General features: G+C 43.4%; 1 protein-coding gene across 1 annotated transcript in view; it reads left to right on the forward strand.

Annotated features, from left to right (window-relative positions):
• The window catches only part of LOC109889544 (axin-2), an 85,546-nt gene that overhangs the window by 20,590 nt on the left and 38,005 nt on the right, over positions 1–26,951 (forward strand). Inside the window, exon 3 of the mRNA XM_031799601.1 lies at positions 13,563–13,664. The gene's annotated coding sequence lies outside the window, so the exon portion shown is untranslated. The remainder of the gene's footprint in view (positions 1–13,562; positions 13,665–26,951) is intronic.

Raw genomic sequence — 26,951 nt, forward strand, 5'->3', positions numbered from 1 at the left:
TGCGGTGTTGTGTGAGTGTGTGTGTGTGTGTAGATTTACACGCGTGTGAGTGTGTGCGTGTGTAGATTTACACGCGTGTGAGTGTGTGTGTGTGCTTTTATGCTCCATTAACCTGCCCGCAGCTCTGTACCTCCAACGTGTTTTATATTCTCTCTCTCTCTCTCTCTCTCTCTCTTCTTTCCTTCTCTCTGTGTAACCTCTACCACTGCGTGTCTGGCCAGAGTCCAGCTATAGATTGATTGTTAATTAAGGTTTGTAAGCGATGCATGGTCCTGCCTCCAAATACTACCCCAGTGTTCTTTCACATTCACCAGTGTCCATGTTCCATTCCATTGATATTAGTGATGGTAGTGTCTGATAGCGCCCCGGTCTGCCTGCACAACTGAATGCATGTGGCTGGTGCAGGTATTCAGATATAATGTGCATTCACATGCACACATACACACCTGAATGCATGTGGCTGGTGCAGGTATTCAGATATAATGTGCATTCACACATACACACCTGAATGCATATGAAATCACACGTGTGCACTTCCATAAAGATCAATGTACAAATACACAAACAGAGCTGTTCACAGCCACACGTACACACACGCATTAAAACACAAATGCAGACGTATACAAACAGTACTGTTTTCGAGTGTATATACCCGTCACTCAACATCTCATCTAGCACCTCCCATGGCAAATTGGATTTTTAAACGGCTTCCTTTTGATCATTCCCTACGCCCTAATTGACTGACGTTTTTTTTTTCTCTCCCCTCTCTCCCTCACTAGAGAAGCTAATGAAACAGAGAAATGGTCTCTATAGCAACTCTAGCAGGGAATGTATCAAAGGACGAATGACAAGTGTTTAAAGGGCTTGAGGGGTTTTTAAATGTTCAGTTTTGTTTTCTCTCGCTCATCGGCTGAGAAGGTCTCCGGAGAAACACAAATCAACAACAGCCACGGAAAGGAAAGAAGAGAGAGAGAGAGAGAGAGAGAGAGAGAGAGAGAGAGAGAGAGAGAGAGAGAGAGAGAGAGAGAGAGAGAGAGAGAGAGAGAGAGATACATCCTTGGTGATCAATGTCTGAGCTAATGTCAGTTATTTTTCCTCACAAGGACGAGAGGGGAGAGAAGTGGAGACGAGTATGATGCATTGCAGTTGTGCACAATGCTTAGGCCTGTGCAAAAGGGCTGTTTGCAGAAATGACAAATGCACTAGTCTTGTCTGTGAGGATATTGTGTCCTAGTGTAACCTACCGTACCTAGATATCTGTGAGATGGAGTATTTTAGCTAACAGGTCATGCACTTTTGATAATTCCCTCAGAATCAGGCTTCAGAGCTTTGCCTTAGGCCCCGTAAAAGGAACTAGTGCTTGTCTATAAGTGTGTTTCTACGATTTTGCAGTTTTTCCTACTTACAAAGCATGTAGAGGTATGTAATTTTAATCATAGGTACACTTCAACTGTGAGAGAAGGAATCTAAAACAAAAATCCAGAAAATCACATTGTATAATTTTAAGTAATTAATTTGCATTTTATTGCATGACATAAGTATTTGCAGGGAGCTGAAAGTCCATATTGCCCAGCGAAAGCCCCGAAACCTGAAGGATCTAGAGAAGGTCTGTATGGAGGAGTGGGCCAAAATCCCTGCTGCAGTGTGTGCAAACCTGGTCAAGAACTACAGGAAACGTATGATCTCTGTAATTGCAAACAAAGGTTTCTGTACCAAATATTAAGTTCTGCTTTTCTGATACAGCAAATACTTATGTCATGCAATAATTGCTAATTAATTACTTAAAAATCATACAATGTGATTTTTGTTTTAGATTCCGTCTCTCACAGTTGAAGTGTAGCTAGGATACAAATTACAGACCTCTACATGCTTTGTAAGTAGGAAAACCTGCAAAATCGGCAGTGTATCAAATACTTGTTCTCCCCACTGTATGTACTCACGTAGGTGTCATTATAGTACGCTTTGACGTACTATAACAAACTGAATTGTCAACTCACAGGTGAGCATGTGTGAAAACTAACGGACCGATGTGGTCTTATGAACAGTGTCTTCTGAAATGACAAACTTGGATATAATTATGTCTTCTGAATTGACATACTTGAATATAATGATTGTTTGTTTGCATCAGCTTCCCATCCAAAAACGTGCAGTACATGATTGGCTATCAGGAGCGTTGCTAAAACCAAGGAGACGGCTGCTGAATTCGTACTACCCGTATGATTTACGACGTGATATTTATCTGTTCTTCATAGGTTGACAAATCTGTTTGGCTTACGGCAAACATTCGAATCCTCTCCACTGTTGTAGTGGCAATGTCCCTCATAATTTAGTGCAGTTGACACGCTTCAAGTCATAGAGGTTGTCTCGAGGCTGACTTGTTTGTTTGATTATGTGTATATTGAATATGGATCAGATGAATGTGAGTGTGTACAGTATATATTCCCTTATGCTTTTATTGACTGCACACAGAGAGAGAGAGAGAGAGAGAGAGAGAGAGAGAGAGAGAGAGAGAAGACCCATAGATATTGTAAAGGGTGCGTGTTGTGGTGGCAGGGAAGTCAGGAGCAGGAGCACGAACTTGGTATAAACAGAGTCATTTAATAAGTGCTGACAAAACTCCAAAAACCAAAATATACAAAATAACAAAAGTGGGTACAAAACCCGTCGCACACCAACACATAACTTGCACATCACATCCAATGAAACAATCTCCGACAAGGACATGAGGGGAAACAGAGGGTTAAATACACAACATGTAATTAATGGGATTGGAACCAGGTGTGAAAGAAGACAAGACAAAACTAATGGAAAATGAAAAATGGATCCGTGATGGCTAGAAGGTCGGTGACGTCGACTGCCGAACACCGCCCGAACAAGGAGAGGGACCGACTTTGGCGGAAGTCGTGACAGATATATACACCTGTCCGTAATGACCTCCAGCAGGTCAGCCTCCCCATAGCCTCTATCACCAGAATCCTCCAACTAACACCAAGTCAAAATATCAAACCCTTCCCTCTTCTTTTCTCTTTACACAGAGCAGACCTTGATGTTTTTCCAATAATTGGCAGCAAGAGGTAGCTTTCTCTCTCTCTCTCTCTCTCTCTCTCTCTCTCTCTCTCTCTCTCTCTCTCTCTCTCTCTCTCTCTCTCTCTGTTTTCTTCTCTTTCTCTTCCTTTGGAGAGATGAATAGTTGGCCGGGGATCAAAGGCGGACCCTTGCGCCACTCCAGCCACCACAAAGGGGTGTGGCATGGAGCAAGGTGCTGTACAGCTACATGGACAGGACAGACACACAGGACAGCCAGACAGGATAGTCAGACAGACAGATAGACAGACAGACAGACAGACAGACAGACATTGGTGTGCATGGGGCAAGGGGTGGGCCCCACACAAAGGTCAATGGCAAAAAGTGGCTGAGTCCGGATTCACATTACTTATACTCTCTCTGTCTCTCTCTCTCTCTGTCTCTCTCTCTTTCTCTCTCGCCCTCTCTCTCTCTCTCTCTCTTTCTCTCTCTCTCTCTCTCTCTCTCTCTCTCTCTCTCTCTCTCTCTCTCTCTCTCTCTCTTCACCTTTCTATCTCTCTCTCTCTCTCTCTCTCTCTCTCTCTCTCTTCACCTTTCTATCGATCTCTCTCTCTCAATCTGTCTTCTGTTTGTGCTCTAGCAGGTTGAAGGTGCAGACTGAAGCATAGACTGGGCTGAGGCTCACACAGCCATGGGTAAACATCTCTTCCCCATGGAGAAACCCTGTTTAAATGTTTGAGAACTTGACTGGAGTTCAGTGGAACAACAGCCCTTGTTCAAATATATATATATATATGCTGTAGCCCCAGTCAGATGTGTGTAAGGCTAGAACAAATAAATTGAGGTTGTGAAGACAAAAAAAGCGAGGTAGGTAAAACAAATTAACAAGCCCTCGTAGCCCAAACATATCCAAGACCCCTGTTAGTTTTCAACCCTTTTCATTTGACACGTTTGCGGAAATGTGGTTAGAAGAGGATGGGCAGGGCGCAGAGTAACTATTACTTCCATAGCCTTGATCTAAGGCTACTATTCTAGCATCTACAACATAACTGACTGTCACGGCTTCAATAAGTAGTGAGTGCAGGAGTCAGGCGCAGAGAGCAGGGTAGTTCAAAAGATGTGGATCTTTTAATATTCCAACAAAACCAGAGAGACGGTCACGCCACACACACACAAGGGCGCGTAAAGTCCCAGTCCAAACAAACAGGACGAAACTGATCGGAAAAAAAGAAACCACAAGAATAATGAAACACCACAAACAGAAAAAGAAGCCCGCACAAAAGCCGGCGGGCCGACTGGGTTTAAATAGCCCACAACCAAACCTAAACTAGAAAACAGGTGCAACAAATCAGACACAACTAAATGAAACAGAAAAGGGGATCGGTGGCAGCTAGTAGGCCGGCGATGACGACCGCCGAGCGCCGCCCGAACAGGAAGAGGCACCATCTTCGGCGGGATTCGTGACACTGACAGAATGTACACGTATTATATAGTCTTCCAGAATGTACACGTATTATATAGTCTTCCAGAATGTACACGTATTATATAGTCTTCCAGAATGTACACGTATTATATAGTCTTCCAGAATGTACACGTATTATATAGTCTTCCAGAATGTACACGTATTATATAGTTTTCCTGAATGTACACGTATTATATAGTCTTCCAGAATGTACACGTATTATATAGTTTTCCTGAATGTACACGTATTATATAGTCTTCCAGAATTATGCCAGCTTACTCTAAAACATAGTAATTCCCATTTTAAGGCCTTAAAGGCCCAGTGCACTCAAAAACATGATTGCCCTGTGTTTTATATATATTTCCATACTATGAGTAAATACTACTATTTCCAAGGTGGCATAGCAGTTCAGACGTCTTTTGTCCTCGTCTTGTCGTGTCCTGTATATATATATATTTACAACTTTTTCACATACATTTTATTTTTATTTTCCATCAACTCATCTTCAAAACACTCTCCTGCAACCCGCCTCACCAATGTATATTTATAAAAAAGTATTATTTACCTCAGATCTGTAATCCTCCAAGAAGCTAGCCAGAAACTCCAAGAAGCTAGCCTGAAACTAGCCAGAAGCTAATCCAGAAGCTAGTTCAGAAGCTAGTTAGCTCCTTTACTGGCAAATCGTTAGTATTCAGCTAACCACGGTTTGTGGTCATCAGCTATCCTTTAGCTCGAAAATCTAACGCCAGTTCTGTACGGCGCAGCGCGGCTCGGAACGGAACATACCGGACCAATTTTTCTCTCCATGTCCCTGGATTTCGACTGCTCTCTGGACATCCATACCCGGATCTCACAGCTAGCTAGCTGCTATCCGTGTGACTATCGGCCTTCGTCGATTCCGGAGCAAACATCAATTATTCCGGAGCTAGCAAGCTCCGTCAATCACTCCTGAGTTCCATCAATCACACCTGGGCTGCAGTCACCTATCCGGACCCGTTTTACTGCCTTCGCGGAGCCCCACCGGGCCTTCACAACTGGACTGCCGACGTTATCTACCCGAAGGAGTTATTCGGCTGGCTCCTCCGTCGCGACGTTACCCGAACGCCCATCTGCGGCCTGCTAACCGTTAGCTGTCTTACCGGCTGCTATCTGAATAGACAATCGGACAATTTTTTTATTATTTTTTATTATTAATATTATGTTTTCTTCTTGGGCCTCTATAACTATATCTATTGTTTTTATTTTTGTTGTTGTTGTGTGATTTGGATTAATCCCCTCTACCATACGGAACCCCACTAATCTACTGTCGGAACGCAAGAGGTGGCTAACAACAGACCTCCATCCTATGCTAGCTTGCTACCGATGCCCTGGCTAGCTGTCTAAATCACCAACCAACCTCTCCACTCACCGGACCCTTTTGATCACTCGACTAAGCATGCCTCTCCTTAATGTCAATATGTCTTGTCCATTGCTGTTCTGGTTAGTGTTTATTGGCTTATTTCACTGTAGAGCCTCTAGTCCTGCTCACTATACCTTATCCAACCTATTAGTTCCACCACCCACACATGCAATGACATCTCCTGGTTTCAACGATGTTTCTAGAGACAATATCTCTCTCTTCATCACTCAATACCTAGGTTTACCTCCACTGTATTCACATCCTACCATACATTTGTCTGTACATTATACCTTGATGCTATTTTATCGCCCCCAGAAACCTCCTTTTACTCTATGTTCCAGACGTTCTAGACGACCAATTCTCATAGCTTTTAGCCGTACCCTTATTCTACTCCTCCTATGTTCCTCTGGCGATGTAGAGGTGAATCCAGGCCCTGCAGTGCCTAGCTCCACTCCTATTCCCCAGGCGCTCTCTTTTGACGACTTCTGTAACCGTAATAGCCTTGGTTTCATGCATGTTAACATTAGAAGCCTCCTCCCTAAGTTTGTTCTATTCACTGCTTTAGCACACTCTGCCAACCCGGATGTTCTAGCTGTGTCTGAATCCTGGCTTAGGAAGACCACCAAAAATTCAGACATTTTAATTCCAAACTACAACATTTTCAGACAAGATAGAACTGCCAAAGGGGGCGGTGTTGCAATCTACTGCAAAGATAGCCTGCAGAGTTCTGTCCTACTATCCAGGTCTGTACCCAAACAATTTGAACTTCTACTTTTAAAAATCCACCTCTCTAAAAACAAGTCTCTCACCGTTGCCGCCTGCTATAGACCACCCTCTGCCCCCAGCTGTGCTCTGGACACCATATGTGAACTGATTGCCCCCCATCTATCTTCAGAGTTCGTGCTGCTAGGCGACCTAAACTGGAACATGCTTAACACCCCAGCCATCCTACAATCTAAACTTGATGCCCTCAATCTCACACAAATGATCAATGAACCTACCAGGTACCTCCCCAAAGCCTTAAACACGGGCACCCGCATAGATATCATCCTAACCAACTTCCCCTCTAAATACACCTCTGCTGTCTTCAACCAAGATCTCAGCGATCACTGCCTCATTGCCTGCATCCGTAATGGGTCAGCGGTCAAACGACCTCCACTCATCACTGTAAAACGCTCCCTGAAACACTTCTGCGAGCAGGCCTTTCTAATCGACCTGGCCGGGGTATCCTGGAAGGATATTGATCTCATCCCGTCAGTAGAGGATGCCTGGATATTTTTTTTAAATGCCTTCCTAACCATCTTAAATAAACATGCCCCATTCAAGAAATTTAGAACCAGGAACAGATATAGCCCTTGGTTCTCCCCAGACCTGACTGCCCTTAACCAACACAAAAACATCCTATGGCGTTCTGCATTAGCATCGAACAGCCCCCGTGATATGCAGCTGTTCAGGGAAGCTAGAAACCATTATACACAGGCAGTTAGAAAAGCCAAGGCTAGCTTTTTCAAGCAGAAATTTGCTTCCTGCAACACTAACTCAAAAAAGTTCTGGGACACTGTAAAGTCCATGGAGAATAAGAACACCTCCTCCCAGCTGCCCACTGCACTGAAGATAGGAAACACTGTCACCACTGATAAATCCACCATAATTGAGAATTTCAATAAGCATTTTTCTACGGCTGGCCATGCTTTCCACCTGGCTACTCCTACCCCGGACAACAGCACTGCACCCCCAACAGCAACTCGCCCAAGCCTTCCCCATTTCTCCTTCTCCCAAATCATTCAGCTGATGTTCTGAAAGAGCTGCAAAATCTGGACCCCTACAAATCAGCCGGGCTAGACAATCTGGACCCTTTCTTTCTAAAATTATCTGCCGAAATTGTTGCCACCCCTATTACTAGCCTGTTCAACCTCTCTTTCGTGTCGTCTGAGATTCCCAAAGATTGGAAAGCAGCTGCAGTCATCCCCCTCTTCAAAGGGGGGGACACTCTTGACCCAAACTGCTACAGACCTATATCTATCCTACCGTGCCTTTCTAAGGTCTTCGAAAGCCAAGTCAACAAACAGATTACCGACCATTTCGAATCTCACCATACCTTCTCTGCTATGCAATCTGGTTTCAGAGCTGGTCATGGGTGCACCTCAGCCACGCTCAAGGTCCTAAACGATATCTTAACCGCCATCGATAAGAAACATTACTGTGCAGCCGTATTCATTGATCTGGCCAAGGCTTTCGACTCTGTCAATCACCATATCCTCATCGGCAGACTCGACACTCTTGGTTTCTCAAATGATTGCCTCGCCTGGTTCACCAACTACTTCTCTGATAGAGTTCAGTGTGTCAAATCGGAGGGTCTGCTGTCCGGACCTCTGGCAGTCTCTATGGGGGTGCCACAGGGTTCAATTCTTGGACCGACTCTCTTCTCTGTATACATCAATGAGGTCGCTCTTGCTGCTGGTGAGTCCCTGATCCACCTCTACGCAGACGACACCATTCTGTATACTTCCGGCCCTTCTTTGGACACTGTGTTAACAACCCTCCAGGCAAGCTTCAATGCCATACAACTCTCCTTCCGTGGCCTCCAATTGCTCTTAAATACAAGTAAAACTAAATGCATGCTCTTCAACCGATCGCTACCTGCACCTACCCGCCTGTCCAACATCACTACTCTGGACGGCTCTGACTTAGAATACGTGGACAACTACAAATACTTAGGTGTCTGGTTAGACTGTAAACTCTCCTTCCAGACCCATATCAAACATCTCCAATCCAAAGTTAAATCTAGAATTGGCTTCCTATTTCGCAACAAAGCATCCTTCACTCATGCTGCCAAACATACCCTTGTAAAACTGACCATCCTACCAATCCTCGACTTTGGCGATGTCATTTACAAAATAGCCTCCAATACCCTACTCAACAAATTGGATGCAGTCTATCACAGTGCAATCCGTTTTATCACCAAAGCCCCATATACTACCCACCATTGCGACCTGTACGCTCTCGTTGGCTGGCCCTCGCTTCATACTCGTCGCCAAACCCACTGGCTCCATGTCATCTACAAGACCCTGCTAGGTAAAGTCCCCCCTTATCTCAGCTCGCTGGTCACCATAGCATCTCCCACCTGTAGCACACGCTCCAGCAGGTATATCTCTCTAGTCACCCCCAAGACCAATTCTTTCTTTGGCCGCCTCTCCTTCCAGTTCTCTGCTGCCAATGACTGGAACGAACTACAAAAATCTCTGAAACTGGAAACACTTATCTCCCTCACTAGCTTTAAGCACCAGCTGTCAGAGCAGCTCACAGATTACTGCACCTGTACATAGCCCACCTATAATTTAGCCCAAACAACTACCTCTTTCCCAACTGTATTTAATTTTTATTTATTTATTTATTTTGCTCCTTTGCACCCCATTATTTTTATTTCTACTTTGCACATTCTTCCATTGCAAAACTACCATTCCAGTATTTTACTTGCTATATTGTATTTACTTTGCCTTTACCTCCCTTCTCACCTCATTTGCTCACATTGTATATAGACTTGTTTATACTGCATTATTGACTGTATGTTTGTTTTTACTCCATGTGTAACTCTGTGTCGTTTTATCTGTCGAACTGCTTTGCTTTATCTTGGCCAGGTCGCAATTGTAAATGAGAACTTGTTCTCAACTTGCCTACCTGGTTAAATAAAGGTAAAATAAAAAAAATAAAAAAATAAATAAATGAGGTTGGAAATAATACTGTGAAATTGTGAAGATCCATTTTAGTGTCATGAGCTGTTTGAAAAGGCCGCCTAAAATTTCAGCCTGTTTTGGTGGGATGGTGTTTTGGCCTACCATTGTGACATCACCCGTCGATGCATTTGTTAATAGACAAATAAGAAAGATAGTTTCAAACCTCTCTGCCAATAACAGCTCATTTTCTGTTTTCTCCTCCTCACTCAAACTACTCCCAGACAGTCCTAGCTAAATTATTGCTTGAGAAATTGCTCTTTACTAAGAGGCCATTTAAAAAAATGTAAAACAATCAAAATAAAATCAAATTAAATTGTATTGGTCACACACACGTGATTAGTTGTTGAGGGTGTAGCGAAATGCTTATGCTTCGAGCTCAGACATTGCAGTAATATCTAACAAGTAACATCTAACAAATTACACAACATATACCCAATACACACAAATCTATGTAGGAATGAATTAGGACTATATACATGAATGGATGAGCGATGTCAGAGCGGAACGGACTAAGATACCGTAGAATAGTATAGAATACAGTATATACATATGAGATGAGTAATGCCAGACATGTAAACATTAAGTGACGAAGATACCGTAGAATAGTATAGAATACAGTGTATACATATGAGATGAGTAATGCCAGATATGTAAACATTATTAAAGTGACTAGTGTTCCATTCCTTAAGGTGGCCAGTGATTTCTAGTCTATGCCTATAGGCAGCAGCCTCTAATGTGCTAGTGGTGGCTGTTTAACAGTCTAATGGCCTTGAGATAGAGGTTGTTTTTCAGTCTCTCGGTCCCAGATTTTATGCACCTGTACTGACCTCGCCTTCTGGATGATAGCGGGGTGAACAGGCAGTGGCTCTGGTGTTTAATGTCCTTGATGATCTATTTAGCCATCCTGTGACAGGGTGCTGTAGGTGTCCTGGAGGGCAGGTAGTTTTCTCCCGGGAAATGCGTTGGGCAGACCGCGGGGAGGGGGGGGGGGGGGGGGGTGGTGCAACTCAATATTAAGAAGGTGTTCTTAATGTTTTGTACACTCTGTGTATTTTCTTGTTCAAGACCGTGGTTCCTATTTCAACACAAGCACAACTTTTTTCATCCCTCCATTGCTCAAAATACTTGGCATGTGACTCTCTCACCTGTAACACATTTGGTGTATTTGCAGTACATTCAGAGCATATCTGGCCCTGTCTGATGACGAGTCCCCTGGTCCTCGTTGCTCCTCGTGCCATCTGTAGGGAAATACTTCCTTTATCCTCTTTCTCAAGGTGTTTCATAAACGTGAGAACTGTAAAGGCATTCATCCACTGCTGTGTTCGCGTTGCTCGGATGTTTCTTATCGTCTTTCTTTGTATTTCCTTGTACTTGTGTGTTATTTTTGTATTGTTAGTTATTACTGCACTGTCGGAGCAAGCATTTCACTGCACCTGCGATAACATCTGCAAAATATGTGTACGCGACCAATAAAATGTGATTTGATTTGTTCACTGATCTGATTCCTCGGTACATTTGTTTTCTCTGTGTACTCCTGTTCTGCATCGTAAATTCCCCCCCCCCCTAACCCCCCCCCCCCCCCCCCCCCCCCCCCCCCCCCCCCCCCCAAGCATCAAGTCAGAATGTCTGAAATCGTTTAAATGTTTTCCTCTTCAGACTGTGGACTAAGCATCCATTTTAGGAGGAGAAAGAAAGGACACCAGCTGCGTTTTTTTTCTCCACATCTTGCATGCGGTCATGCTTGAATCCTCGGCTCCCTCCTGTTTAACATTATATGTACTCTATGTCAGAGCTGAGAGCAGTCAGCAGAGTTATGCTCCTTCTTTCTCGCTGATGGTGAATCACACTGGGCTTGATCCACGCCCTCTCCTTATGGTTTGTTGTCGCTCCTTCCCCATTAAATGCTGAGCTAGCACTCATTGCATAGTGTATGTACATCCAAGATAAAGTATGATAGCATGGAATAGGTATGCTGATCCAAAGTAAACTTGACGATATAGCCTTGGTTTTGGTGTCATCACTTTCACTCTGAAGCAATACATGAGTCAGTATTATTGGCTGTAGTTGTTTTATTGTGAAGCACTTGAATTGTCTAACTCTGTGTTGTCTGTTCACACTGCTATGCTTTATCTTGGCCAGGTCGCAGTTGTAAATGAGAACTTGTTCTCAACTAGCCTACCTGGTTAAATAAATAAAGGTGAAATAAAAAAATAAAAAAATATTACAATGATGCACCTGCAGGTTAGCATCCAGTAGCAATGCTAATCCAAAGGTAAACTGTGCCAGCTAGCATTAAAAGGCCATGCTTAAAACTATGCATTCAGGTAGATGTTATGGCATGCTGTACACAAAGTTTTGGATAGCATGCTAACTGTGCTAATCCGATTAACTACACTAACGAACAGGTGTAGCATTCCATTTTAGCAGCTATCTATCTGTATGCTGACGTTGTGCGAGCACAAATGTGACCTGTTGGCTTAGTGAAAGCCTAGAGCGTTACCACTATAAAGTTGTAATGATTTAACAGTCTCATGATCTGAACCTATTTCTTTGATAAAACATTATCTTATTAGGTTACATCATAGACAGAATGGCTAACATCAAAAGGTGCAAAAAAACCTATTGACCAGGTGCCAAATCTTATTTTTCTTTTACTCAAATGGAAGATAAGAAAATGAGTCAAAGCGCTTGGGCTTTTGCCTGTATAGTTATTGAGGCTCAATTTCCTCTCTCTCTTTTTATAGCTCTCTCCTCCCCCTCTGAATGGTTTAAGTTTTAAGAGGTATATTTTGTGAGGAAGTTAATTTTGACATAGTGTTAGCAGTTGGTGCATAGGTGAAACTCACTCCTGCTGGGGTAAGGCAAGTATATTCAACTAAATGAAAGGAAGTTACAGACTTAATGTGGCCACTATGGAAAAAGTGTTAAGTTAAAACTCAGCTAATGGCTCAATCATAATAATATCGCTAATTAGCAATGAACAATGCTAACACTATTAACACGAGGGGGTCGAACTGGTTTGCCTGTTAAGTTCTGAGTGGTTAGAAAATCATTCTATGAGAAGTCTCATGTTGTTGCATCATAATAATGGGCATTATTTTCACTTTTATGTGGTTCTCCTACAGAGAAAATAAGCCTGATCTTTGCCTTTGTGGTTGCTCCAACTGTTGACTCCCACCTCCCACACAACATATTATTCCCAGCAACACTGTTCACTCCAAAGTTTACACACAATAAATAATGATATGCCCAAAGCAGTTAGCAGTTAGCCGGCTCTCAGTTTCCTGGCTGGAGTTGAAATGAAATGGTAATTTTGACTTGAGGAGGATTTCAAAGGAATGGCGTCCACTTTTCATCTCCGCACATACCACGAGCTCGCTCTCTCGCCGACACATTCATGCTGGGTTCTGAATAAAAAAAGTGGAATTGTACATTTTTCTATGACTTTTCTCTCCCTTTTCTGTTATAGCCCTAAAGACGCTAGAGGTAAAGATGGAGGTATCTTCCTCTTTAGATGTTTATTCTGATGGTCACTTTTTACATAAACATCTCCCCCCCATGCGGGACCGATAGATTGATGTGTCATTGTTTCCGCCAGGCATTTGAATAGATAATATTATGCATTTGCTTTGAATCTCTTCACGGGGTCAAAGTTCATCTTGAGGGTACAAAAATATTGTATTTTCTCTCCCTGCTATTGTTGTATCAAGCTTTTCAATGAGTTAAAGGATATTTTATGAAAAGTTTGTCAAAAGAAACATTGAGTGACACATTTGATCCTCCCTTGTTGCTCCTGTAGTGTTTCAGTTTGTGTGTCAACAAGTTTTACGAATACAAGATCTCCGCCCGCCTGACGTTCTTTACAAACGTTTCCCACCTAACTGCTGCTCATTGTAGTTCTGTATCGAAAACGTTATCATCCTAATTGTGTCTTTTGTCTTAGAGCTACCATGCTGTCCTGCAGTGACGATGTGGTGAACCTCAAGTCCCTTCACTACTACAGCAGGGGACAGAGGAAGATGGACGTTCAAACAACACAGACAAGGTGTGGACACAACATAACCAGTCAGTCAGTCACAATAGCATTCTGGGAGAATAACACAGGAGTAATAACCTTTGGGGTATCTGACTGTTCCCCAGTCAGCCTATTTATCACATACCGTGCCTAGGCTTTAACTCAGCAGGCTAACACAGTCTTCTGGCACACAGGACACCTGGGTTCGAACCCAGTCAGTAAACAATAGCAGTCTAGGTAATAATGCGGGTGTAAAAACAGGTTACCCAGTCAGCCTATAGGTCTGCCTATTCCATTCCATTTGACAAGCAGCCATGCGGTTGTGTCACCTTAACAAAGGTTGGGTGGGAAAAGGCCTGGCTGTAGTCTAGTGTCTTCATTATCTCTGGGTGACCCGTCACATGAACACTCGGTGGGATAATTGCAGTTGTTTTAAAAGTGAGCAAGGAAGGAAGCTGCATTCGAGGAGAGGGAGAGAGAAGACATTAGGGACTTCTCTAAAAACCCATGTGTGATATTCATGCAAAATGTGTTGCACTTTCAAAACTTACTTAAAAGCCTTTTACTGTTGTAGTTCTTCTTTTTTTACCCCCCTTTGGAAATAATAAAACACAAACTGAAGTGGTTCAAAAATCCCCCCTTAAATACTGTATCAAATAAATACTGTGTTTTATAGAAGTGGATGTGAATCACTCCTACTTCTATGTCTTTCAAGTGATCCTCTTAAAGGGGAATGATACCAACGTTGCATTACATTTTTTTTATTCCAGCTTTTGTTGTGTGTAAAATACTGTTACCGCACAGTTCACTCCATGTGACCACAATACTTACCTTGGTTCAAAGTTCACCTCTACATTATGAAGTTAGTCTCTGATGTCTGTTTTCACCCTTTGCTGCTTTTTTAGCCCCCGATAATCTCCACTGTAGAAGTGGTTTTAGCTGGATGGGAGGGGGGTAAAGGAGGGAGGGAGGGAGGGAGAGGGGAAGACTATAACCTTCATGCTTTTTGCATAGCGGGTCATGCTTTGTTTAAATTTCCCAGATCAAAGAGCTCAATGCAAATTCCTCCAGCTCCAAACCACCATTTGATGTTCTGGGAGCCAAATTATTGTGGTGATTACCGTTAGCCGTACACAACGGTTAGCGCCGGGCCAAACAATCTCCTTGTTGTGTCTTGCAATTAGCGCTGTGACTTTTTAGGCCTAGCTAGCATCTGAAGTACATCCACAATAAGACTGGCTGTTGGGGTTGATAAAGTGATTTGGCTTTGCAGTTCCTTTCATCCTAGCAAAGTCAGGATGTTGCAGGGCTCTTGCGGGTACCATATGCATATTCACACCTCCTCCTTATTCTTCTTCTGGTGACAACAGCACCACTGTGTTCTATAGTCTGAAGCTAGCGCTACGTGCTCTCAGTGTCTTAGAAATAGTATTACAGAACTAGAAAAGGTACATTTCTTTAACGAAAATGTGTGTGCTGATTTAACAGATTTCTATTTCTAAACTGAACAAAAATATAAACGCGACATACAACAATTTCAAAGATTTTACTGAGTTACAGTTCGTATAAGGAAATCAGTCAGTCTAAATAAATTGATTTAGGCCTTAATCTATGGATTTCACATGACTGGGAATACAGATATGCATATGTTGGCCACAGATACCTTAATAAAAACGCATCTCCTTCGCATTGGATTGATCGGGCTGTTGATTGTGGCCTGTGGAATGTTGTCCTACTTCTCTTCAATGGCTGTGCGAAGTCCTGGATATTGGCAGGAACTTGAACACGCTGTCGTACACGTCGATCCAGAGCTTCCCAAACATGCTCAATGGGTGACATGTCTGGTGAGTATGCAGGCCATGGAAGAACTGAGACATTTTCAGCTTCCAGGAATTGTGTACAGATCCTTGTGACATGGGGCCGTGCATTGTCATGCTGAAATATGATGATGGCGGTGGATGAATGGCGCGAATTCACCCATAAGACGCCATACACGTGGTCTGCGATTGTGAGGCCGGTTGGACGTCCTGCTAAAACGATGTTGGAGGAGGCTTATGGTAGATAAACTAACCTTGCATTCTCTGGCAACAGCTGGTGGACATTCCTGCAATCAGCATGCCAATTGCACGCTCCTTCAACACATCTGTGGCATTGTGTGTGTAATTTCTTTTGTCCCCAACACAAGGTGCACCTGTGTAATGATCATGCTGTTTAATCAGCTTCTTGATATGCCACACCTGTCAGGTGGATAGATTATCTTGGCAAAAGAGAAAAGCTCACTAACAGGGATGCAAACAAATTTGTGCACAACATTTGAGAGAAATAAGCTTTTTGTGCAATCTTTTATTCAGCTCATGAAACATGGGACCATGACTTTACATGTTGCATTTATATTGTTGTACAGTATGATCTGTTTAAAATACTCAACCTTAATTGGGGAACCTGTTGACATGTATACAATTGGTGCTCAACCATATGTTATATCCTAAGGCTTTATAGACACCTTTTGACATTATACATGATACATACCTTTCACATACAGTATACCATTACACACGAAAGCAGTAATCCACCTGACCTTTATTAACTCATACAGTCTCTAGCCACAAGATACCACAAGCTGGTAGAAAGCTACAGTAAAATATACATTGATATTTACACACAATATATTTTAGTACTGTTTCATGAGCACAGAGGTCATAAGCCTTTTGGGAGCCTAAGCAAAAAGAAATGGTGGGGCTCCCCCACCTCAAGAGCAAAACATTTTTGTGTCCCTCCCCCCTCTTGAAGGCAGAGAGAAACACGTTTTAGAGTTCATTTCCTGCAATTCTACACATTTTGCCATGACTTATGCCATGGTAATATGATATCTGAGTTAGAATGACTATCAAAATCAATAGGGGCCTCCTGGAGGTCAAAGCCCCCGGGCATGTGCCCTTCATGCCTGGTCGATAATTCAATCGTGATTACTGCAATTTTAGATAGCTCGCTAGACTAACAAACAAAAACAATTTCGCTGACATGGGCTCATTGACCGACTGTCAGTGGCTGACATAACAAGAGAAAAACTGCAGTGCACCACCACATTTTGAAATTGCACCTTGTGTATTCTACAATTATAACTCTCAACAGTAAGTTGAGACCCCAACTGAGTTCCCAGTCGGCCTCTTATGTCGCTTATGCCCAAGGCCGGCCCTGATCTTAAGTCACGGAGAGCCACAAAGACAGTATGTATGTATGTATGCCTTTGTGTTCAAACCTATTCAAACCAACACATCAGATCTGAATACACAAAGTCAATAATCAGTGCGTACTTCGCATTCTGACACGTTCGCCTACTCATCATCAGCACCCAATCCGTTTGTGGAGTTTTTTTGGCGCCAACATTATTTTTGTTTGGGGTTATTGAAGGCAGCCGGTTGAAAGGATAACTTTGCCTGTGGGAAGGACGGGCACAGAGGATCAAGTTCAGCTGTATTTTTGATAACACTTTCCATTCCAGAGGCACTAGCCCAGCTCTGATGCCTCACTCTTTGATTGTCTCTTTAATGTTCGAAGCCGCTGATGCCTCCGACAGCGGAGCCGTGCAGGGGTGGAGGTGAATGAATGGCCAAGGATTTACAGCAACCGGAATGGAGATGAATTTCTTCCAAGGTGACAGACACATTGGAGGATGTTGGTTTTCAAGGCCTTGTATATGTAACTATGTTGTCAGAAAAAAGAAAAAAAACGGCTGTATTCTGAATGTGTCACGTACAATTAGCACTGTGACATAGATATATGACATAGCTAATTGTACGTGACACATTCAGAAATACAGAAAAAAAAATTCTGAGTGGGGAGAACAAGTATTTGATACACTGCCGATTTTGCAGGTTTTCCTACTTACAAAGCATGTAGTGGTCTGTAATTTTTTTCTCAACTGTGAGAGACGGAATCTAAAACAAAAATTCAGAAAATCACATTGTTTGATTTTTAAGTAATTAATTTGCATTTTATTGCATGACATAAGTATTTGATACATCAGAAAAGCAGAACTTAATATTTGGTACAGAAACCTTTGTTTGCAATTACAGAGATCATACGTTTCCTGTAGTTCTTGACCAGGTTTGCACACACTGCAGCAGGGATTTTGGCCCACTCCTCCATACAGACCTTCTCCAGATCCTTCAGGTTTCGGGGCTGTTGCTGGGCAATACGGACTTTCAGCTCCCTCCAAAGATTTTCTATTGGGTTCAGGTCTGGAGACTGGCTAGGCCCTTCCAGGACCTTGAGATGCTTCTTACGGAGCCACTCCTTAGTTGCCCTGGCTGTGTGTTTCGGGTCTTTGTCATGCTGGAAGACCCAGCTTTTAATGAGGGAAGGAGGTTGCTGGCCAAGATCTCGCGATACATGGCCCCATCCATCCTCCCCTCAATACGATGCAGTCGTCCTGTCCCCTTTGCATAAAAGCATCCCCAAAGAATGATGTTTCCACCTCCATGCTTCACGGTTGGGATGGTGTTCTTGGGGTTGTACTCATCCTTCTTCTTCCTCCAAACACGGCGAGTGGAGTATAGACCAAAAAGCTCTATTTTTGTCTCATCAGACCACATGACCTTCTCCCATTGACCCTCTGGATCATCCAGATGGTCATTGGCAAACTTCAGACGAGCCTGGACATGCGCTGGCTTGAGCAGGGGGACCTTGCGTGCATTGCAGGATTTTAATCCATGACAGGGTAGTGTGTTACTAATGGTTTTCTTTGAGACTGTGGTGCTGCCGTGTAGTTCTGGGCTGATCCCTCACCTTCCTCATTATCATTGATGCCCCACGAGGTGAGATCTTGCATGGAGCCCGAGACTGAGGGTGATTGACCGTCATCTTGAACTTCTTCCATTTTCTAATAATTGCGCCAAAAGTTGTTGCCTTCTCACCAAGCTGCTTGCCCATTGTCCTGTAGCCCATCCCAGCCTTGTGCAGGTCTACAATTTTATAGATAGAAATCCTGATCGAAATTCTGATTCCATGAGCCTGCTGTCGTAGTGTAGCGGCCTGCACTTAATTCAAGCCTGCAAACTCAAGTTTTGAAACCTGGCTATTTTATTTCCGCCATTTTGAGTCTTCTCTGTTTCTCTGTGAGCGAGGCGTATTTGTGGCGACCTCAACAAAGAAGCGCCGGATTAGCGACAGAGAAAGAGCCTTGGAAACGCTCCTTTTTTTTGTGTATTTCCGAGCAGAAATGTAACAGTATTAGATCGACTTTAATTACACAGGCTCGCGGATGGGCCTCTTTTCTCTCAGCGGTGAAAATGCTTAGCGTTTGTTGTCGTTTCAAGGCTCTCAAAAGGATGTGTTGGCATGTGCTGGGCCCTGGCAGAGGAAGCAGAAGGGGGAGCATTGAACTGTTATTGTTTGAAAAGCGTGTAAGCGGCCTTCACAACGGCAAAGCCACATCCACGAAACGGGCAAGGAAAAAACTGAGAAAACCCTCTTGACAGACGGCTTAACAGGCAAAACCGAATTTTGTCTTTTGCCGGCTAGACGTCAGATGCCTTGCCAATGAGAGGGAGCGAAAGCACACCACAAAATCTCTCTCCCGCGTCTTTCTCGCCCTCTCTTCTCTCCTCCGCTTGAAGTCGGTTTGGTGAATGCAAACATCAAAGGACGAAACGCTTCGAATGTACATTGTTGTTCCCAGTAACCACATGAAAAAGGAGAGAGGAGTGAGGAGACTGGGATCCCCCCCCCCCCCCCCCCCCCTTCCTCTTCCCGACAAAAATAGGCAGCAACGGAGGATTGGGTTTGAAATGGGGAAAGATTGACTCTTTTATCTCTTCATTTCAAACGTCTTCCTCTTCTTTCTAACCACCTTCTTGATCTTAACGCCTGACCAGCTCTGCGACAAGGCAGAGGCCTCCTGTATGTTGTGTGTTAATCCTCCACAAACAGAGGAGCTGATGTGAGCAGAAAAAGCCACAGGGCCTATTAGGAGGAGGCTGATATTAGCTTCAACTAGTCATGCTCCCGACTCATTGTCATTAAACGAGCTCTGCGATGGGATTTGAACTTAGAGGAACACTTCTAGCTCTCTACGGCTCTACAGGCCGCAGACGTTCCACCCGTGTTGTAAAGAGGGCGTCGCTGCTAACCTGACACAACAGCCCCAACTTGTGCTTCTACTTAACAGAGGGCTTTAGCAGAGCTCGCCTTATCTTTACACAAGGACCACCCAGGAGTGACAAATCACTTCTCACCTTCAGTCGTTGTGTGTGTGTGTGTACGCGTGTGTGTGTGTGTGTGTACGCGTGTGTGGCCTAGGGTATGTGCAAGCTCATGAATGTGCGTGCCTAAACAACGGCAAGTGCGTATGACTGCGAGTCCCTGAGTAACTGCAAGCTTATGGAGTACGTGTGTGTCTGCATGTGTTTTATTTGTGTCACTGTCTACCTCCCACCATCTGGGACCTGTTTGGAGAGATTCTCTGTAAAACCCACAGTCACGCTGAGGAAGGATTACCACTGTGAAAGCAGCACCTGGAAGAAACTCTGCTCTCCTCTCTTCTCCTTGGCTCCTTCAGATGCTGAAAGAGGTTCTGGGTTCTCTGCTGGAGGCACAGGATTTGTGGCTGACCTACATGGGAGTCCTGGAGCGCTGTATCCTTCCATAAAAGCTACAAGCCAACATCTACCTAGCCAGCCCCCCCCCCCCCCCCCCCCCCTCTACCACCAAGATAGATTCAAGTGTGGAATAAACTATTGTTGTGTTGTACTGTACATTTCTTGAACATTGAGTGACTTTTGAGATCGCTTGTGTTGTAATCCTATACAAGGCCCAGTTTTTTTCTTGACCACATGACCTGACCAGAAAAAACACTGGGCCCTACAGATGTAGGATCTTAATTTGAGCCAGTTTGCTACAGCAGGACAATAATCCCGCAGCAACAGGAAATGTGAATTATTATGTGGATTCTAATTAATGGACATTTTTTGTCAGGGGAAATCAAGTCTGAAATGTTTGTGGAAATTACAAACTTCAGAAGCCCTTTTCAACCTCCAATGCACTACAAGTTTGAAATGCAACAGGGTGATCAAATTAAGATCCTACATCTGTAGTTATAGGTCATAACTCGATGCCCTGAGCTTTTCCCTGGTCAGGTCATATAGCCAGGAAAAACTCCAGGCCCTAATCATAGAGTATTTCCAACTGTGATTGTCCCAAGAAATCCTGTTCTACTGGATGGAGGAACCCTGGTTGGGGAGCTGTGTTCGTATTGCCTGGCCTGGCCTGGGGTGTTGCCTCTGGGGCTGTGGCCTCTCCATGGTGGGTGGTGGATAGGGTGAACGCAGTGTGGCCTAGCATCCAGCGCTGTGTGCTGTAAGAAGGTGCTGAGTTATGCAGAGTTCCTGACCAACCCACACGGCTGGTTTATCGGACGTCACCATGCTACGGTTCAAAGGCAGGAGCCGGGCCTCTCTCTGATCCATGTCTGAAACATGTCTGTGTGTGTGCGTGTGCATGCATGCATGTGTATCTTTGTGTGTCGTCTTTGGACACACTGTCTCCACACTCCACACTGTCTCCACTATCATGTACCACTGTCTCCACTATCATGTACCACTGTTGCCACACGGTCTCCGATATCATGTACCACTGTCTCCACACTGTCTCCACTATCATGTACCACTGTCTCCACACGGTCCCCACTATCATGTACCACTGTCTCCACTATCATTTACCACTGTCTCCACTATCATGTGCCCACTGTCTCCACACTGTCTCCAAAATCCTGTGCCACTATCTCTACACTGTCTCCACTATCATGTACCACTGTCTACACACTGTATCCACTATCATGTTCCACAGCCTCCACTATATTGTACCACTGTCTCCACTATCATTTACCACTGTCTCTGCACTGTCTCTACTATCATGTACCACTGTCTCCACACTGTCTCCACTATAATTTACCAGGGCCCTTAACCCTTCCACCCCTACCCCTCTGCCATCTTCCTCTCCACTGTTCCCCTCCTCCCCCAGCCCTGCCCTGCTCCTATTGACCTCTGTGGTGCCTGGTGTTGTCGGGGGGGGGGGGGGTGACATCATCTGTTACAATGAGTCCACTGCCTCCTCCAGTTCTACTGTTAGAGTCAATGTCACTGTGTACTGTTAGAGTCAATGGGCAGTGTTGTTCTCTGCTCCCTGACATTGGTATGGCACGCTCCTACTGTCATAATGAAAGAGAGAGGAGCATTGTGTGGCTGAAGTCATTATAGTCCCAGTTCTTCTGAAGGGAAGCTTGACTGCTGATACTGTTAGCTCTCTGGATACTGTGTTGGAGGAAGGTGTGTTTTTGAGGCTTATATTAGATAGAATGTACAGAGTTCTAACTTCAAATGTACTGTCTTAATTGCATAATGTCTGTGCATTACAGAACAAATGTGTGTGTGTATTTTTTGTTTTACTGTCCTTGAGGGACCAGAAGTCCCCCAAGGACTAGTAAAACTAGGACAAGTGGGGACATTTTGCCAGTCCCCACAAGGAAAAAGGCTTAGAATTAGGGTTAGGGGTTACTTTTAGGGTTAGGGTTAGGCTTAGAGGTTTGTGGTTAAGGTTAGGGTTAGGGTTAGGAAAATAGTTTTTGAATGGGAATCAATTGTTTGGTCCCCACATGGATAATAAACCAAACATGTGTGTGTGTGTGTGTGTGCGTGCGTGTGTGCGTGCGTGCAGGTGACTGCCCTTGTGTGTGGAGGCAGAGAGTTAAAAGTCAGTGTGTTTATGGAATTCAGTCTTTCCTGCGGGCCTATTTTTATGGCGCTGCCTTGTTTGTGTTGTCTTAATTAGTACGGGCCATGATTAGATCTTCACAGTAGCTAGAACAACCTCACGTAATTAAGGCTTTTACTCGTAGAGCAAAAATAACCTTTGAAGTTGGTAGACAAAACAGATGAATCCTTGAAAAAGGGCAGTTGCCCTTAAATCTATGCAATCTAGGTCTATTTGCCTCCGCTGTTGTTCTTCAGGCTGATTCAGTTGAAGGAGAATACTCATATGGAACATGTTGTGCTGTTTATCACTGACTACTTTGGGTCAAAGTTTAACAAGGACTCTCTCCTCCTCACCAGTGTCATGATCAAAGATATGATCAAGAGCCTCACATACAGTATATCGTTTGGTCATTGTGCTGCCACAGAATGAATTGTGAGCAAGGCCTCAAAAAAGCTTCATGTACCAGAACATAAGTTAGGTGATAATATATGTATTATTCTGATGTATGTTTCCTAATCTGTTGGTTTTTTGTTTTTATACATAAAAGACATTAGTTATTAGTTATTATCAATCCGTCGGGTGAACTGGGCGTAGCAGATGGTTAAAACAATGTTGTGAAACTCTTGTCCCTGACCTTCGCATTGTCTCTCGTTCACTCATCTCCACTGCAGACGAAAGTGTCCATAGAATCAAATGATAAGTATTGTGGACACATTTGAACCTTTATTTAACTAGGCAAGTCAGTTAACCCTCCTGTTGTGTTGGTTTCATGTTAATTAATTCTGTGTTCCCAGTCCAAAATGACCCCCCCATTATAGCTGATTATAAATCCACAATAATACATATATTATCACCTAATGTTGTGTTAATCTTTTTATCAACTTAAGTTCTTGTGAACATTACAAGTTTTTGAACTTCTATTTGCTATTTATGGCCTGTAGGCCTCATTGACCTGAGCTCATACAACTCGCTTTTGAGTTAAAAAAAGCATAATGTATGGATTATTTTGACTATAACAAATACTCAGATGAAACATATCATGCTATTTATCACAGACTACTTTGTGTCAAAGTTTAACAATGACTCTCTCCTCTTCACCAGTGTCATGATCAAAGATACGATCAAGAGCCTCACATACAGTATATTGTTTGGTCATTGTGCTGCCACAGAATTAATTGTGAGCAAGGCCTCAAAAAAGCTTTTATATACCAGAGCTGTGAGAAAAGTTCTATATTATTGAAACAATGCTGCGATTGTTTGTGAGAATGCTGACAGGTGTGGTTCCCGTGGGGGAAAGGTTCTATTGGGGAAAGGTTCCCGTGGGGTTGCCATGGAAGCCAAGAAGGTATGTGTGTGTCTGTGTGTGTTTGTGTGTGTGTGTGTGTGTGTGTGTGTGTGTGTGTGTGTGTGTGTGTGTGTGTGTGTGTGTGTGTGTGTGTGTGTGTGTGTGTGTGTGTGTGTGTGTGTGTGTGTGTGTGTGTGTGTGTGTGTGCTCAAACACACATACATGTGGGGGTCTGGGAGAGGAAGTGTGTCCATTTGATGAGTGGGCATGTTTCTGAACTCAATTTTAATTGTAGTCTCACCCATTCATGTCTAATGACAGGTCATTTTTGACCAGGAACACCACAGGTGTACAAAAGTTAAATAAAACACCCAGAATGTAATGAAAATCATCCAAATGTATTTTGTGTGTTCAGATGCCCTGTGTGGACAAAGTCATGGAACCTTATGACAATCAGATTAAATGAACTACATTTTTCAGAGAGGAAACCCAGACGACGCTGGGGAAATTGTGCGCCACCCTATGGGACGCCCAATCACAAATGGATGTGATGTAGCCTGGATTCGAACCAGGTACTGCGGTGACACCTCTTGCACTTAGACTGCTGCCCAACTCGGGAGCCCACATCCTTGGAGACAATTCCTCAGGGATTTACCATCGGTGTCGCACACACTTATTGAAGAGAAAATAATTCCCCCTCCCTTGTCAGGAAAGACTCCCGCTACTTTCATTCCATATGGAGAATTGTCCTAATTTCCCCTTCCTTTACCTCAAATCGAACACTTTAGAAGTCAAACCGCCTTTTTTCATTGCGTTTACCTCATGTGATTGGAGCTCTTTTGTGCTCTTCTGTGGCGACGTAAACGTTGTGAGCGATGTGACTTCTTCATATCCAGGGGTGTCTGGCGAGGTTTTGTTACGATCCCCTGTTTCTGAGAGTGGGCATATTCTTCCCCGCGGGTTCATTAGCATACATCAAGCCCCTGTCGTCAAACCGCAAAGTTAATTTGAATCTTCGTTCGGGAACGGTGTCTTTCAACAGGCAGCTGTCAGACACGTCAACCCGCACGGCACACGGTAGAGAAGGAGGAGAAGTTAAATCGAAGTACTCTCTCAAAGGCTATATTTAGATGACATGTCACTTCCTTTTTTCAAGAGAAGAAGCTCTTTCGAAGTCGTCAATACGGAGGGCTTTATCAGGAACCTAAAAAAAACTTAGAACAATTGGAAAAGATGAAGTGATTTTCATTTATTTTTTTGCTTGAAAGACAGAAAAGTGAGATTGTTCCCAAGTAGACAGGAGCGTTTAAGGGCCTCGCGTTTTGAGCCCCCCCATCAGTCAAGGAGAAACGAGCAGCACCTCCCGATGTGGCGTCTGATCGTTAGGTGTCCTCAAAGTGTCTCAAAGTCTCTTTGTTATCGCTGAGCGCGGCGATTAAAGAGACGAATATCATTTATTTATCCTCGCCATTGAGGGAAAGAAAAAGGATTCAAGAGTTTGTGTTTCGTTTCCGTCAAATTCAGAGGCACCTTGATGAAGTCAGCTTTCTTTGTCAAGCTGTGTGGTGAGACGAGGCTGAAAGCTGTGGCCCATTTGAAAATGTACATTTTGGTGAGGGGGGGGGCACTTTGAACGGTTTTTGGTAAGATAAGCGGTATTTAAACTTTTTTGTGGAACTTTGAATTGTAGGGCAGCAATACTGAGGAGAAAATACTACTAAAACACTGTTCCACTGTTTGTAGAGCAGATGAAGCACGCTAACACGTAACAATAGAACAAGAGAAATGACCTTGTAAGACTCTTATGTGTAAGTGTGTATATAGATAAATGTAAAAAATGGATTTCAGTTACGTGGACATTGTGGAAGAGTCAGCGTACACTGGATGGGTCTGGTTATCCTTTCAGTGTGGGACAAAAACATATTCACTTAAACCCCCCTTGAAGTCTGAAGTCTTGTAGTCTGATTCTTTAGCATCCTTGACAGTCTCAGTCCCATATGTTCCGACCGTTTACATTTCAAGATTACAATCCTGTTGTAAGGTTTCTTTTGGTGGTTGAAAAGTTATTTTCAAGCCGGGAAGTTTTGCCGTCTTCACTTTTCAACTGGCAAGATGAATATCAGTGGGACAAAGCAGAGAAGGGAAGGCTTTTGACTAGACTTCTAAGAGCCAGGAGCGAGTCCTGTCTTTCTGTTGCAGTTCCCCATAACTGGCTGCCTCGCCTAGCTGCTGAAGAGACACTATATCAAATGCAAAGTGAGAAGTCAAAGTCTTTCAAGTTACATCAGTAGATCCTTGTGGAAATGCTCCTCTGCTATGCTTAGGTTTTTCAGAACTTTTTTCCATTTAAAAAGAGGAGATTGGTTCATTTTCTCCATGTTTTTGGATGGTATGAGCAGTTATGAGCAGGAAATGTTATAATAAGCCGTTATAAGCAGAAATTAAGTAAGTTATAAGCAGGAGGTGTTATAATTAGCAGTTATGACCAGTTATAAGCAGAAAGAAAGTAAGTTATGAACAGAAAGTGTTATAGCAATCAGTTATGACAAGTTATGAACAGGAAGTGTATGTTGTTTTTACTGTACTGCCATTAATGGACAGCACTCTTGTTTTAAAGAGGGATAAAGGCCTCTGTCTGTATCGTATAACCAAAGGACATTCACCTTAAAAAGTCCCTTGAATTAAGTGCAGTGGCTGTCATCAGATAGCTAGGTGTCAACAGAGAAATGGCAGATGTTGTAATAAGGAGATAACACGATTTAGCAACAAACCAAAAAACTTCAAGAGAAAACCACGATTAAGTGGATCTTTCTTGGGTATGGTCACATTTTTTTTTTTTGAAGTATTTTGGTCAATGATATGAAGCAAACCGTTCTTTCATAGAGACGCTAACTCGATTTGCCCCTGACACTTTCAAGTATCTCAGATCAGTTTAAAGACCGTCCAACCACATCAAGACTGCCTTTATTTTCCCCCAAATGCAGTATGGTTCCTGTTGAGAACTTGATGTCGGAACATTCTGTGTTAGATATTTTAAGTCTAAACAGTCCGTGTCTTGTGTTCACCAAGGTCGGGTGGCCAGTGGTTAACACTCTCAATAGCACTTTCCTGGGTTAGAATCTGGAAACAGCATGTAACTAGACCTCACTGCAAATAATCACCCCGGGCTCTTTCGATGTTCTTAGCGCGTTTGTTTACACATTGTAAATCGTGAACAGAAATGCTTGGACAGTGTGCGGCATGTATATTTCAAGGTTTGAACATTATATGGCATCTGAATT

This window comes from Oncorhynchus kisutch, linkage group LG20 (assembly GCF_002021735.2).
Source record: "Oncorhynchus kisutch isolate 150728-3 linkage group LG20, Okis_V2, whole genome shotgun sequence".
In the NCBI taxonomy this organism is placed as follows: domain Eukaryota; kingdom Metazoa; phylum Chordata; class Actinopteri; order Salmoniformes; family Salmonidae; genus Oncorhynchus; species Oncorhynchus kisutch.